The sequence below is a fragment of the Tachypleus tridentatus genome, chromosome 7 (assembly GCF_004210375.1).
Source record: "Tachypleus tridentatus isolate NWPU-2018 chromosome 7, ASM421037v1, whole genome shotgun sequence".
Taxonomy (NCBI): domain Eukaryota; kingdom Metazoa; phylum Arthropoda; class Merostomata; order Xiphosura; family Limulidae; genus Tachypleus; species Tachypleus tridentatus.
Genome location: NC_134831.1, coordinates 26,967,813 through 26,980,439, shown reverse-complemented (window position 1 = coordinate 26,980,439; position 12,627 = coordinate 26,967,813).

Genomic DNA, 12,627 nt, shown 5'->3' with positions numbered 1-12,627 from the left:
TTAGGTTTACTAGTGAAATGAAATATTCCAGCGGCATTTTCAGCTAATCTGTCCCTTCAAAGGCATCCTTCAAAAGATATTTGAAAATGTGATCAATTACTGCGCTCTTGAAATAAAATAAAAAAATTTATTTTGATGTTATAATTTGCTTTAACTTACTTCGTATTTTGGAACAACATGATGTTTGGGTTGTAGTGTTTATTTGATAAATATACTATTACATTGAAGACCTAGTTCCTGTTCTGCTAGAGTTAATATGTCTTTAAACAACTCACATACAAACAAAAAATAATTAGATTTAATCGCGACATAATTAGATCCTGAAGAAATTATCTACATAAAAAATGTATATATGAGTTAAGTGTCTTATATTTTAACATGTTTAGATTATACGAAACAGCTTTTCAGATATCGTTACGTTTAATATGTAAGCTTTTTCTCTTTTCGTCATATTCTCAAACGTATAAATAATTCATATATAAATGTTTTATTCTTTCAATGACAATTTGTTCTTTGCCAAAACATGATATTATTCCTTGTGTTACATCTTTTCCACTACATTTACCAACTGAGTTTAAATTACACTTTGATCCCGATCTATCAGAAAAAAAAAAAATTGTTGAAACTTTGCTCTTACTCTGTTTGTTGTGTTATACATGTTTATTTCTCCTTTTTATTTTATTTTTGCTTTGTTATAGTACTGTGCAAAAGTGTTATTACAATGCCAAAATTTAGATTTCATATTACTTTCAATAAATGACAAGGAAAACATCAAAATTTTATTAATATTCGTAATTGGTACAGCAGAAACTCAGCAGAAATACTCGATTTCAGCAAACCTTTGATATTTTGTCTGTCACCCTTTTACCTTTTTTCTTTAATAACTGCATACAGTCTTTTAGACATTGATACAACATATTTAATCAAAGCATCTATTGGGATGTTTCTAATACACTTCTAAAAAGTTTGTACTTTTTGTAGTAAAATATTTTACCAATGATATGTTATATATTATAATTTATTACATACGTGTTTCCGATTTATTACGTTATATGTTAACATATTTCGGTTAACCGGAGTTTACTAGTAAATTAATTATTAATATGTATTACATTTACAGTATTTGCCAACAAGGTTGTATACACAATTATTTTTAACACAAATATATTTAAATATAGAAACATAAAAATAATACAATTTATAAAAAGGGTTATTAATAATAATTATTACAAATGATGGTTTATATACAAGACTTTTACCAACTTACAAATTACACTGAGTCTTCTATCTGGTATAGAACTAAATATTATTTCGATGATCCTGGTGCACAAAGAGCAAATTAATTTTGAATTGATATTGTCACATCTCGCTTAAGCTAACTGTGTCTTTTCTTGGCTAACCTCACACCGGTTACAATCTCAATTCTTACCGAGGAAGATATTTAATATTCTCGTGGAATTCTGTAGGATTCCGATTAATTTTAATATGTATCAAATTGATAATATTTGCACGAAAGATTGATGTGCACAATATCCTTTATTAACACAAATATATTTTAATATACAAACTACAGCACAATTTATAATAATGAGTTTACTAATAGTATTTACAAATGATAGTTTATATACAACAGTTTTGCAAACTTACAGACAATACCAAGTATTATACCCGGTGTAGAACTGAATATTTTTATCAACGATCCAGGTCCAAGACGAGCAGATTAATTCTGAATTGATATTAGCATATCTAGCTTAAGCTAGCTAGCATAGTTAGCCTTTATCGAATGAATTATTTAATGTCCTCATAGAAACACTAACCTCCAACGATGATTCACTGAAGTTGAATGGTTTGTAAAGTTCGAAATCTATAAACATTCCTGGTCTAGTTCTGTAGTTTACAGTTAATAGGAGTTAATCACAATTACAACTTCCGAGGCCTATGGCAAACTGACTGTAGCTGACCTGTAATAATAATTGTCTCTCTGTACGTCGAGTTTATATTTCAATCTTAGACTCATCCGCTCGTAAAACCCTTCTCCAATCATCAACAGTTCAATTTTTTTACTTCTTAACAAATTTAATTCTCTTAACAATATTCTAAGATCAAAATAAAATAACTGCTACATAATTAAATATTCCATTATCGTTGTGCGACTCCTAATCTGAGGGTCGCCCCAAACATGCTCGCCCTTTCAGCCGTGAGGGCGTTATAATGCTATGGTCAATCCCACTATTCGTTGGTAAAAGAGTAGCTCAAGAGTTGGCGGTGGGTGGTGATGACTAGCTGCCTTCCCTCTGGTCTTACACTGTTAAATTAGGAACGGCTAGCACAGATAGCCCTCGAGTAGCTTTGTGAGAAATTCAAAAACAAAACAAAACAAACCATTCTCGTTGAGTCTGCTTGATACTGTATATCTCGACACTTTTCTGTTGCTTGGTGCATGGTCGTTTATATTATGCTTAAGATCAGTGGTAGGATTCTTTCTGTCTAGAAGGCTGCATAAATAATTATATTTACCATCAGTATTATTAAATTTAGATATTCTACCTCTTCCTTTCCTTCTTTTAAATGTACACGTCTAGGTCTCACGAGCTAGTGTGTACTTGACAGCGTTTGGTGAATATTTTTGTTGGAGAAACCAAACAGCATCACGTAAAGCTTTACCGTAAACTCTCTGTTTTGTTTACCATTTTCCATGTTTTTGGGCAGTGGCATGGCAACAAAATTTAATATATAGTGTTAACTTCTGATTTTTCAAGGCTTATTTGCAGAATACTATTAAATTGATGTCCTATAGCACATACCAGTATCATATGCTAGTGCCTTGCTAGCTTTTCTCGTTATAGTTAAGACACTGCATAAAATACCATAACAGTTATTTCAGGCCCTAATTTTGATCAGTATGTTTATTCAAGCATAACTCTTAAGGCATGCCCTTGGTATAAGTATTTTGGAATTCTAAAAAATGATCAGCATTTTCACTCTGGTTCAGTCGGTTGTCAACAAATATCAGTGAAGCATTACCACAGTGTCAAAATTTACATTGTGTAATGGCATGGAAGAATTAGCCCATAAAATGGAAAAAAATACTTTAACACTTTTGGATAGTACTGTGTATTTTAAAGAGATTAAACATTTATTACAACTTCCTATACGTTCGAACAAGAAAAGTGCTTTAGTTTACAACTTCACGATCCAACACTAGCGAAAATTTATCCTTTCAATTGAAAAAGTAACAAAAAGGTTAAAAGCAAAGAAGATCCTCTGCTTTGCAACAAGTAAGTTAACTAAGGATTTCTAAGCACTTTTACTCAGTGTAAAATTTATAAACTGAAACTAATCTTCTAACAGGAGAAAACAAACAAAGAAGATTTATTGAAAGGAGAAATTTATTTCATCTGAAAAAGGCAGCTTTTAGTGACATTTTGTAAAACCTTTAAAGGATTTTAATCATTTTCCCTCTTCATATGGAAGATTCTATAAAATAATTATTGTTTTAAAGAAATCTGAGCACAGAGTGAAAAAAGTTGAATATCTGTTGGTACAAATAACACTCGTCAAATGTTTACAATGAAATTAATTTGTTCGTTAATTGTTTCTGTAAATACCTATGACCAAATGATTTCATTAATCAAAGAACAGTTGTTATGGTATGACCAAAATGAACACGTATGTAGATCTAACTAGACTTTTACTCCCATACAAATTTGTTTATTTTTGAAAATCGCGCAAAACTATACGAGGACTACCTGTGCTGGTACGATTTAAATCAGATATAAGGAAAACAAATGCGTCTGGTTGAAAAGACCTATAAAAGCATTTGTATGTATCACTAATATTGTAATAAACTGGAATTTATGTATCAAAATGGTATCAATGAATTACTGACAAAAATTAGAAAACCTATGACAATGTTGAAGGGAAAATGACTTCCAGCAAAGACCGATTGAAACAAAGTCGATCCATAAAAAGAAAAGTTGTCTATGATAAAGTGATGTCAGAAGTGAACCTATAACTCAACCTTTAGCATAAAAAACATCATTAGAAAACGCCAAGTTTTAATACCCATACCAGTCCTCTTTAGAATACATTCTTACTTCAAGTGGGTTTCTTGTTATCATGAATTTGTTTTAGTTTGATACATGTAGCATATATTGTTGGATGTGTGTTGTATCATTTTTGCCTGTTCTCTAAATTTATAGAAGATTCTTGAGACCCAAAGTCAACAACAATTGTTTTACGAAAACGCTATTGTGTTTTCCAACATTGTTGAAGATTTCGGAATCTCGCGTTAAACCATATAAACCGACTCTCCAAGAGACAGATTATTATTGTTGTTAGTCAGCTTCAGTCAGTGTGCTGCAAGTCTCGGAAGCCATAATTGTGATAAACGCCTATTAATTGGAAAATCACACAATTGAACCATGAACGTTTATAGATTTCAAACTTCACAAACCGTTCAACTTCAGTAAATCATCTTTGAAGGTTAGTGTTTCTACGAGGACATTAAATATCTCCTTCGATAAAGTCAGCTTATAAGTGGCGTTATGCTAACCATGCTAGCTAGCTTTAGCTAGGTATGACAACATCAACTCAGAATTAATTTGTTCCTTGTGGACCTGGATCGTCAATAAAATGTTCAGTTCTAGATCTTGTATAAAATGTAATAGCGTCTACAAGTTTGTAAAACTGTTGTATATAAAGCATTATTTGTAACAATTGTTATTGGCCCGGTATGGCCAAACGTGTTAAGGCGTGCGACTCGTAATCTGAAGGTCGCGGGTTTGCATCTCCGTCGCGCCAAACATGCTCGTCCTTTTAGCCGTGGGGGCATTATAATGTTACGGTCAATCTCACTATTCGTTGGTAAAAGATATCCCAAGAGTTGGCGGTGGGTGGTGATGACTAGCTGCCTTCTCTCTAGTCTTACACTGCTAAATTAGGGACGGCTAGCACAGATAGCCTTCGAGTAGCTTTGTGCGAAATTTAAAAAACAAACAAACAACTGTTATTATAAATTTTATTATTGTTTCTATATTAAAATATATTTGTGTTAATAAAAAAAATTATGTGTATCAATCTTGTTGGCAAATATCATAAATTTTATACAAATTAACATTTAATTAACTTCTAAATTAAAATTGAAGTTTCTGGTTATTTTAAATAGCAATACGTAATGTATGTAACATAATAAATCGAAGACTCGTCCGTTATAAAGTATAATACGAAACAACTAATATAAACAGAAGTCTTAAATTATTTATCAATCAGTATAAGCTATTCAGTTTCATCCTACAAATAAAGGAAGAAGAACGTTTAATTTATTCAATGACTTCAATAATTTGACTGTTTGTAGTATATTATTATAAGTAAAAAAACTGAGTTTTCATTTCCTGTGTTTCTACTCATTCATATTACCTATAACTGTGTATACAGTTGCTCTGTTACTTATGGCAGTAAACATTGTCTAGTATAGTTGACATTGCTGTGGTAAATAATATTCAGTTAGCTCGACGATGGTTTTACGAAAATTGTAGTAAAGAGATAATAGTAAACTTGGTATGCGTCAATTTCTGATGAAACTAAGTAAACAATTTAATAAAGTTGAAATAAAAGCGACTTGCGAGCATAGAACGATTGTAACAAAGTCTACCAGTAAAAAAGTAGTTTCGTAATCAATCTGTGATAAGGAGATGTCAGAAGTCAAAACTCTACCTTTAGCAATAAAAACATCAACAAAATACATCACCCTATACTGTTATCAAAAAGGTCTTAATTTGTTTAGCAACCAACAAATGTATCATGCAGGTAAAAAATAAACTAGCTGTAAATCCGATTTTAAGTATTCGTAACCTCATTAACTTATGTTATTAATAGTAAATAATTGTTTATTTAATTACGTATTATTTAATATAATTTAAAATCTAGTAATTTCACGTAATTTTAGATTAATTTGAAATTCTAGTTACTGTGAAAATTCTTTCATGTAAAATATTGAATTATTGAATTTGGATTTGAATTTCATACATAAAATTTTGTTTTGAATATTAAATATTCTTACAAAACTTATTTCTGACACAATTTTGACGGAACTCATTTAAAATTTCAATTATGTCTAAGCTTCATATAATAAAAACAGTAAGCGCATGATTAATCAGTACTTTATGATATTACTTGACCTCACTGTGCTGGTAGCTATCAGAACTTAACATCAAAAAGGAAATTTATTTATAGTGATATGCGGTTACCAAGGCTGAAATCAAATGGTTTTAAATAATAACAAAAAAACAATTAATTTCCTGATGCATTATCAATAAATCAGAATAATTTTAATTATATCTAATTCTAATTTTCTCTATACAGACTGAAATCTTAAGGTGTTAGCTACACAAGCTCTCTTGATTTAAGGTATTTCTTAATATTCAGCTTTCTCTCTTCTCAAGCTGCTTATAAATTTTGTAAAAGTTTTATCATGCACAAGATGATTGGAGTCTCTTAATGCAAGAACAATACTTTAAATGCATGGAATCTAACTTTATTTTGAGATTCTTATTAATTGAAACAGAGAACCTCGTGTATGATGCTGACAAATATGCTGAGTGTAATCCAATGCTGTTCCTCTGAAATGTTCAACAACAGAATTGATGTTCAGTTAGAAAATATTCTGTAGTTTAGTCCTTAAAAAGACGAGGAATTTAAAATAGAAAATTTTGAAAATTATCTAGTTTTTTCGAGGTTTTTATTTATTTTTAACTCATATAAGACACCGTTGATATGCGCACAAAAATACATTTGAAAGTTAGTTTATAAATAGCTGCATATTTATATATATTTCATATCTTCATTGTGCTGAGATACTACAATAGTTGTTAATCTGCATACCAGAGCTCGCTAGTGTTAGTGTTATACATAATAAAGAGAGTTTGTTAAGTATGAGATTTTATCCATTTACACGTAAATTGTTTTTTTTTTTTATAAATAAACAGACACAACTATTTTGTGTTATTCATTGCTAAACGGTGAAAACTGTCTAGTTTATAGACAGCTTATAGTGTTCCCTATATTTATAGGGAATACTATAGGGAATTGCCTTACATTAGATCTAAAAATATAACGAAACAGCGATAAAAAGTTACTGAAATACCCCTTGAGAAAAGTTCAAAGACGGAGGTTTGCTGTATTCTTCTTCGTAGACGTTTCAGTCATAAAAACAGACAAAGATGCTAAAATCAAGTCTTACTGAAAACCAAACCATGTTAACTTGTATATAATTATCTACACTATTTCTACTGCCATGCCCCCCACTGGCTCAACGGTATGTCTGCGGACCTACAACGCTAAAATCCGAGTTTCGATACCTGTGGTGGGCAGAGCACAGATAACCTATTGTGTGGTTTTGTGCTTAATTCAAAAATAACAACAACAATCTACTGTTGTGTCCAAAATTATATAAAAGAGGCATAAAAAAACAGGATTGGACGGATCACATGAGCTAGATAACTAAATCATATTCCTGTAGTTTCAAGTAATAATCCAAAACAGACCAAGAATCGGAAAGAGCTACGAAGGATATTTACTAAAACAGTCAAACTTTCCCACATAAAAGTGACTCACAAAAAAGGAAACAACTTCTTGATGCTATATACAGCGTATGATGTTTATTTCAAAAGTATATAGTGGGTATAAAACAATGCTGGTAGGTATTTGAACAAAAAATCAATCAAGTTACTACAACACTAGACATTACTGTGGTTTAAAAATCTTGTTTCTCAGATCACTGCGTCATGTTATAACTTCGACAGAGAAACATAGAACAGTTCTAATAAAAATCTAGACAATTGAACATAATGATATATGGACCCTGTTCGATATAAAAGACTGTTTAGAGTAGATATTATTGTATAGTTTATTTCTTGAGTAAATATTGTATGATTATTTATCTGTTGTTTTTTTTTGGGGGGGAGGGTTGTATTATAAGAGAGTTAAAAGCAGACGATTATTGGAAGTTGTTTTTGTAACTCGTTGATTTCGAGAACGTAGCGAGCAGACGATTTAGTAATAAACAAATGAACAGTATGAGATGAGCAGGAAACAAGAGATAGACAAAAACAATAGCTGAAGAGATTAACATCACTGCCAAGTTTGGTGAAGTTAACTGCGATGGAAGTGATAGGCCTAAATATTAACATAGACATAATGTTGAATATGTAATAGTAAGACTAGTAATAGAAAAGGTGAAAATGATGAATAATTTATTCCATGGTTCGGAGGTAATTGAATCAGCCTGAGTGCACTTTGACAAAAGAAACAGAAGATATTTTGAAAAAAGATCAAACGTTATTGAAAGAACAGTATACGACAGCAGTAACTCACAACACTGTAAGTGAATTATACACAGAACACAAGTGTGATGAAAATATAAAAACATCCTTCGACTTGTCAAATAAACTTTTAAAGTAATTGAATAGGCCTAAGTGGAAAACCATACATTGTGTATGATAACCCCATGATCACCATGGTGTAAAAAAATTGTTGTAAATATGTGAAACTAGTTTCGAGTATACATATTATTTTGAAAACAAGTGTAGAGCGTATTGTTCATTTACCTTTGAATTTATCTCCAACAAGTCACACACGCGCACAGTAGAATTCTAGCCCAATGTATACCATAAAGAAGCATAAGTAAAAGTCTTTAACTAACAATTGGACAGCAGAACATAACCTGTAACATCTGACATTGTATATTTGTTTTTATTTTTCTCCTTGTATTTTTATTACATGTTAACCTTCATAAAAATATTATTGTTTTAAGTTTTGTTGCCCACTGTTCCTAGCGTTAATGTAATAAATGTAACTGCATGCCAAGCAATTGAGTAGATTTGTTCTAAAGATTCGAATATTGTTATTTAATTGACTATCAGCTAGACTTTAAATAGATTGAGCAGTAAGACAGCTGTTAAAATTTAATAGAAAGCTCCTGAATTAAACAAATAATGAAAATACGTGAGAAAAAGCTTCCTTTTGTGTTATTGAATAACTGAACAATGTGATAATTAACGACTCAATTCTCATCTAATATATGCTAAGGTTGAATCATAACAGTTTAACATGCAACATATTCAAACCACTAACAATGAATTATAATAAATTAGATTGTTAAATATACTCTTCAAAACAAGAAACGCAAAAGGGATATTTTTGTTATTTTAAAGAGAAATATATGTAATAACGTTACAAGCTCAGAGTATGTGATGTTACACGTGTTAAGGCACTGATTGTCAGACCAAAATGACAATAAAAGTTGTGCACTTTGAAAAGAGGAAAACATCGGATTTTTCGCCAAAACGCATTCGTGTCCAATAAATTTGTTTGAGAGATCTGCATGTTCTGCAAGTGCAACATGTGCAAAATCCCTATAAAAGTGACGAGTTCTCGGTTTCCATAGCTCAGTGTTAAGCCACCGACACGCAATACAGTTACGCCAAGACTGACTGAAGCACAATGCAACAACGCCATTGGTCGAATTGGAAGCAGGCGAATCTCAATCAGATGTTGCCAGAGCTGTGAATGTCCACCCAACACCATCACAAGGCTATGGAATCGTCATCAACAACATGGATCAACTCGTGACCGTCCACGATCTGGCAGACCTCGTGTGACCACGCCCGCACAAGATTGCAACATTCGGTTACGTCACCTTTGGGATAGGACCACCACTGCGACGTCTACTGTCTCAACCATACCAGGGCTGCGTAGGATTTCCGATCAGACCGTACGCAACTGTCGACGAGATTCTTAGCCCCCATGTGCAACCCATCATGGTGAACGTCAACGACGTTTTTCAACATGACAACGCCCGTCCTAACACAGCCCGACTCACCACTGTCTTCTTGAGACACCACAACATCAACGTTTTTTCCTGGTCCTCCAGATCACCAGATTTAAACCCCATCGAACATCTTTGGGAAAAGTTGGACCGACGTCTGCGACGGCGACAACCTCAATCGCAGACTCTACCTCAGCTTGCAGCAGCTTTGCAGGCTGAGTGGACAGCCATTCCACAGGATGTGATTCGTCATCTCATCGCTTCCATGGGCAGGAGATACCAAGCAGTTATTGATGCTTACGGGGGCATACTCGTTATTGACGTTGAGTGACGTTAAACTTCACCTAGTGAGCGTGGACTTCGCCTTTGCAGACTTTGGATGTTCAGCAGTGAATGTGCAAAGTTTCACACACGTCATACAGAACTACCTGGAATAAACTTGTTAACAATTTGTCTCATATTTTGCCTTTTGCGTTTCATTTTTTGAAGAGTATATTTTGCTCCTCTCTGCATTTCCTTCTTTTGTTCCTTCTTTATATTTAGCAAAGTCTTATATTAGTCTAGAGTTGAATTATAACATTGTAACACAAACATATTCAAAGTCTTACATTGGTCAAGAGTTGAATCATAACAATATAATACAAACATATTGCGTTAGGCAAGAGCTATATAAAAAGGCTGCGAAATTACAATGCTATACAAATACTCTTCCACGCAAATCACTTAAATAAAACAATAATTACAGTCATCCCTATTTTATAACGTTAGTAACTTAAGACTGTAACATAAGTAACAACATATTTTAGTAACGCAAGTAAATACAAATAGTTTTTTGTTTTTTTTAAGTATGCAGATATTCAGCCACCTTATTAATATGAAATTAAACAAAACCTGTATGGGAAAACGAAATGAATGAAGTTCTATGTATTTAATAAGACAAGACATGTGTTACCTTAATTATCTTGTGATTAATCCTTCTTTACAAATTTGTTTTCATAATATATTTTCGATATTAAAGATAAAGATAATATTAAATCCAAACTAAGCATGGGACCACAATGAAAAATAAACAAACACGAAACTAAAATGCCGGTAATTTTTGGTTTTATTATTTATTTCAGTACAGTAAGTCTAATTTATATGTATGATTGCACTTGTATAATTACTTTGAGCCAATTTCAGTGGAAACAAAAATAATATATTTTTGTTGGATTTCCTTATTATTTAAACTCGTGTTTAATCTGTATTTGTAATTTAACGTCTAAATGATACCCGGGTTTTAGTATTACAAACATTCAGACTTGAACCACCGAGAGGTATTCTGAGAAGTATTTTGTTAGAAATTTCCATTATGTTTGTTTAAATATTTTAATGTAATGTCAGAAGGTTATTACCCATACTGGGATATTTGGTGAAGGCGCTTGACTCGTAATTTGAAGGTCGCTGGTTCAAATTCCCGTCACTCCAATCATGCTCACTCTTTAAGCCATGGGGCATTATAATGTGACAGTCAATCCCACTATTCGTTGGTAAAAGAGTAGCCCAAGAGTTTACTCTAGTCTTACACAACTAAATTAGAGATGGGTAACGCAGATAGCCCTCTTGTAGCTTTGCGCTAAATTGAAAAAAAAATTATAAAATTTTTGTCAAATAGATTATTTATGGTAAGGACTGAGTAGAGCCATAAATAGTAAGTCTTTTTGCAACATTAAATTATTAAAACTCGAATGTAACATAATTATTATTTTTTTACTTATAATTTTTACTGATAAAGATAAATATTTTGGTATAGTATAACACTAGTAAATATTAGAATAATTGTGATAAATCTTAATGTTTTTTGTTTTTTTACAATACTGAAGAAGGTTCTGTAACGGACTGAAGCATTAATCACTCATCAGTCCTCTCCGGCCAAACACGTTCGCACTTTCAACCCTAAGAGTTGTAAGAGATTTCCCGCTATATATTGATTTTAATACGTACGTGCGTTTTCGTTACGTATATTGTTGAATATGTATTGCGCAATCCTCGCCTTCTCTAGATTTGTAGAATATTTTCGAGAGTCAGCTGTGGTCAATATTTTATAGGCCTCGGAAACTATAATAGTAATTAATGCTTATTAATCAGAAAATTACTTTAGTATTTTCCATCAATGGGCTCAGCAAATAGCCCGATGTGACTTTGCCAATAGAAACTCACACACACGTTAGTATTTTTACGAGGACATTAAATATCTTCATCGGTAAAAGTTAGATACGTGAGACCCATTAAGCTAGCTAGCTAAATTAAAATTAAATGTCCCGACTATTTGCAATTGTAATTAATAACGTACATAATACAATAAATCGGAAACCGGTGGGTCAGTGGTAAACGTAAGGGCTAATAATGCTAAAACTCGTGTTTCATTTGTTGCGATGAAGAAAGAGCACATGTTCTCTGAAGTAGCGTTTAACTGAGCAACAACATATTTCTTGGTATAATGAATATTTAAACCGGATATTTCATAGTATGTCACAGAAAACAAGTTTTATTCTTTATGCAATATAGCTTTTTGTTTATTGAGTTTTTAAAATATTAACTGTTAGAAATAATGTTATTTTCACAAAAACTTTAGCATTTCTAAGTTACCGGCAACAGAAAATAAAAAAGCGATACTATTTCATTTTACCTAGCATTTTCGATTTTGAATACATAAGTAAGCAAATTTATCTGTTTATATTTCGTAAAGTTCAAAAACTGTTGAATTTTTGCATTTATCTAGGCAAAAAATATTTTTTTATGCAGTATAGTTCCTGTGAAAC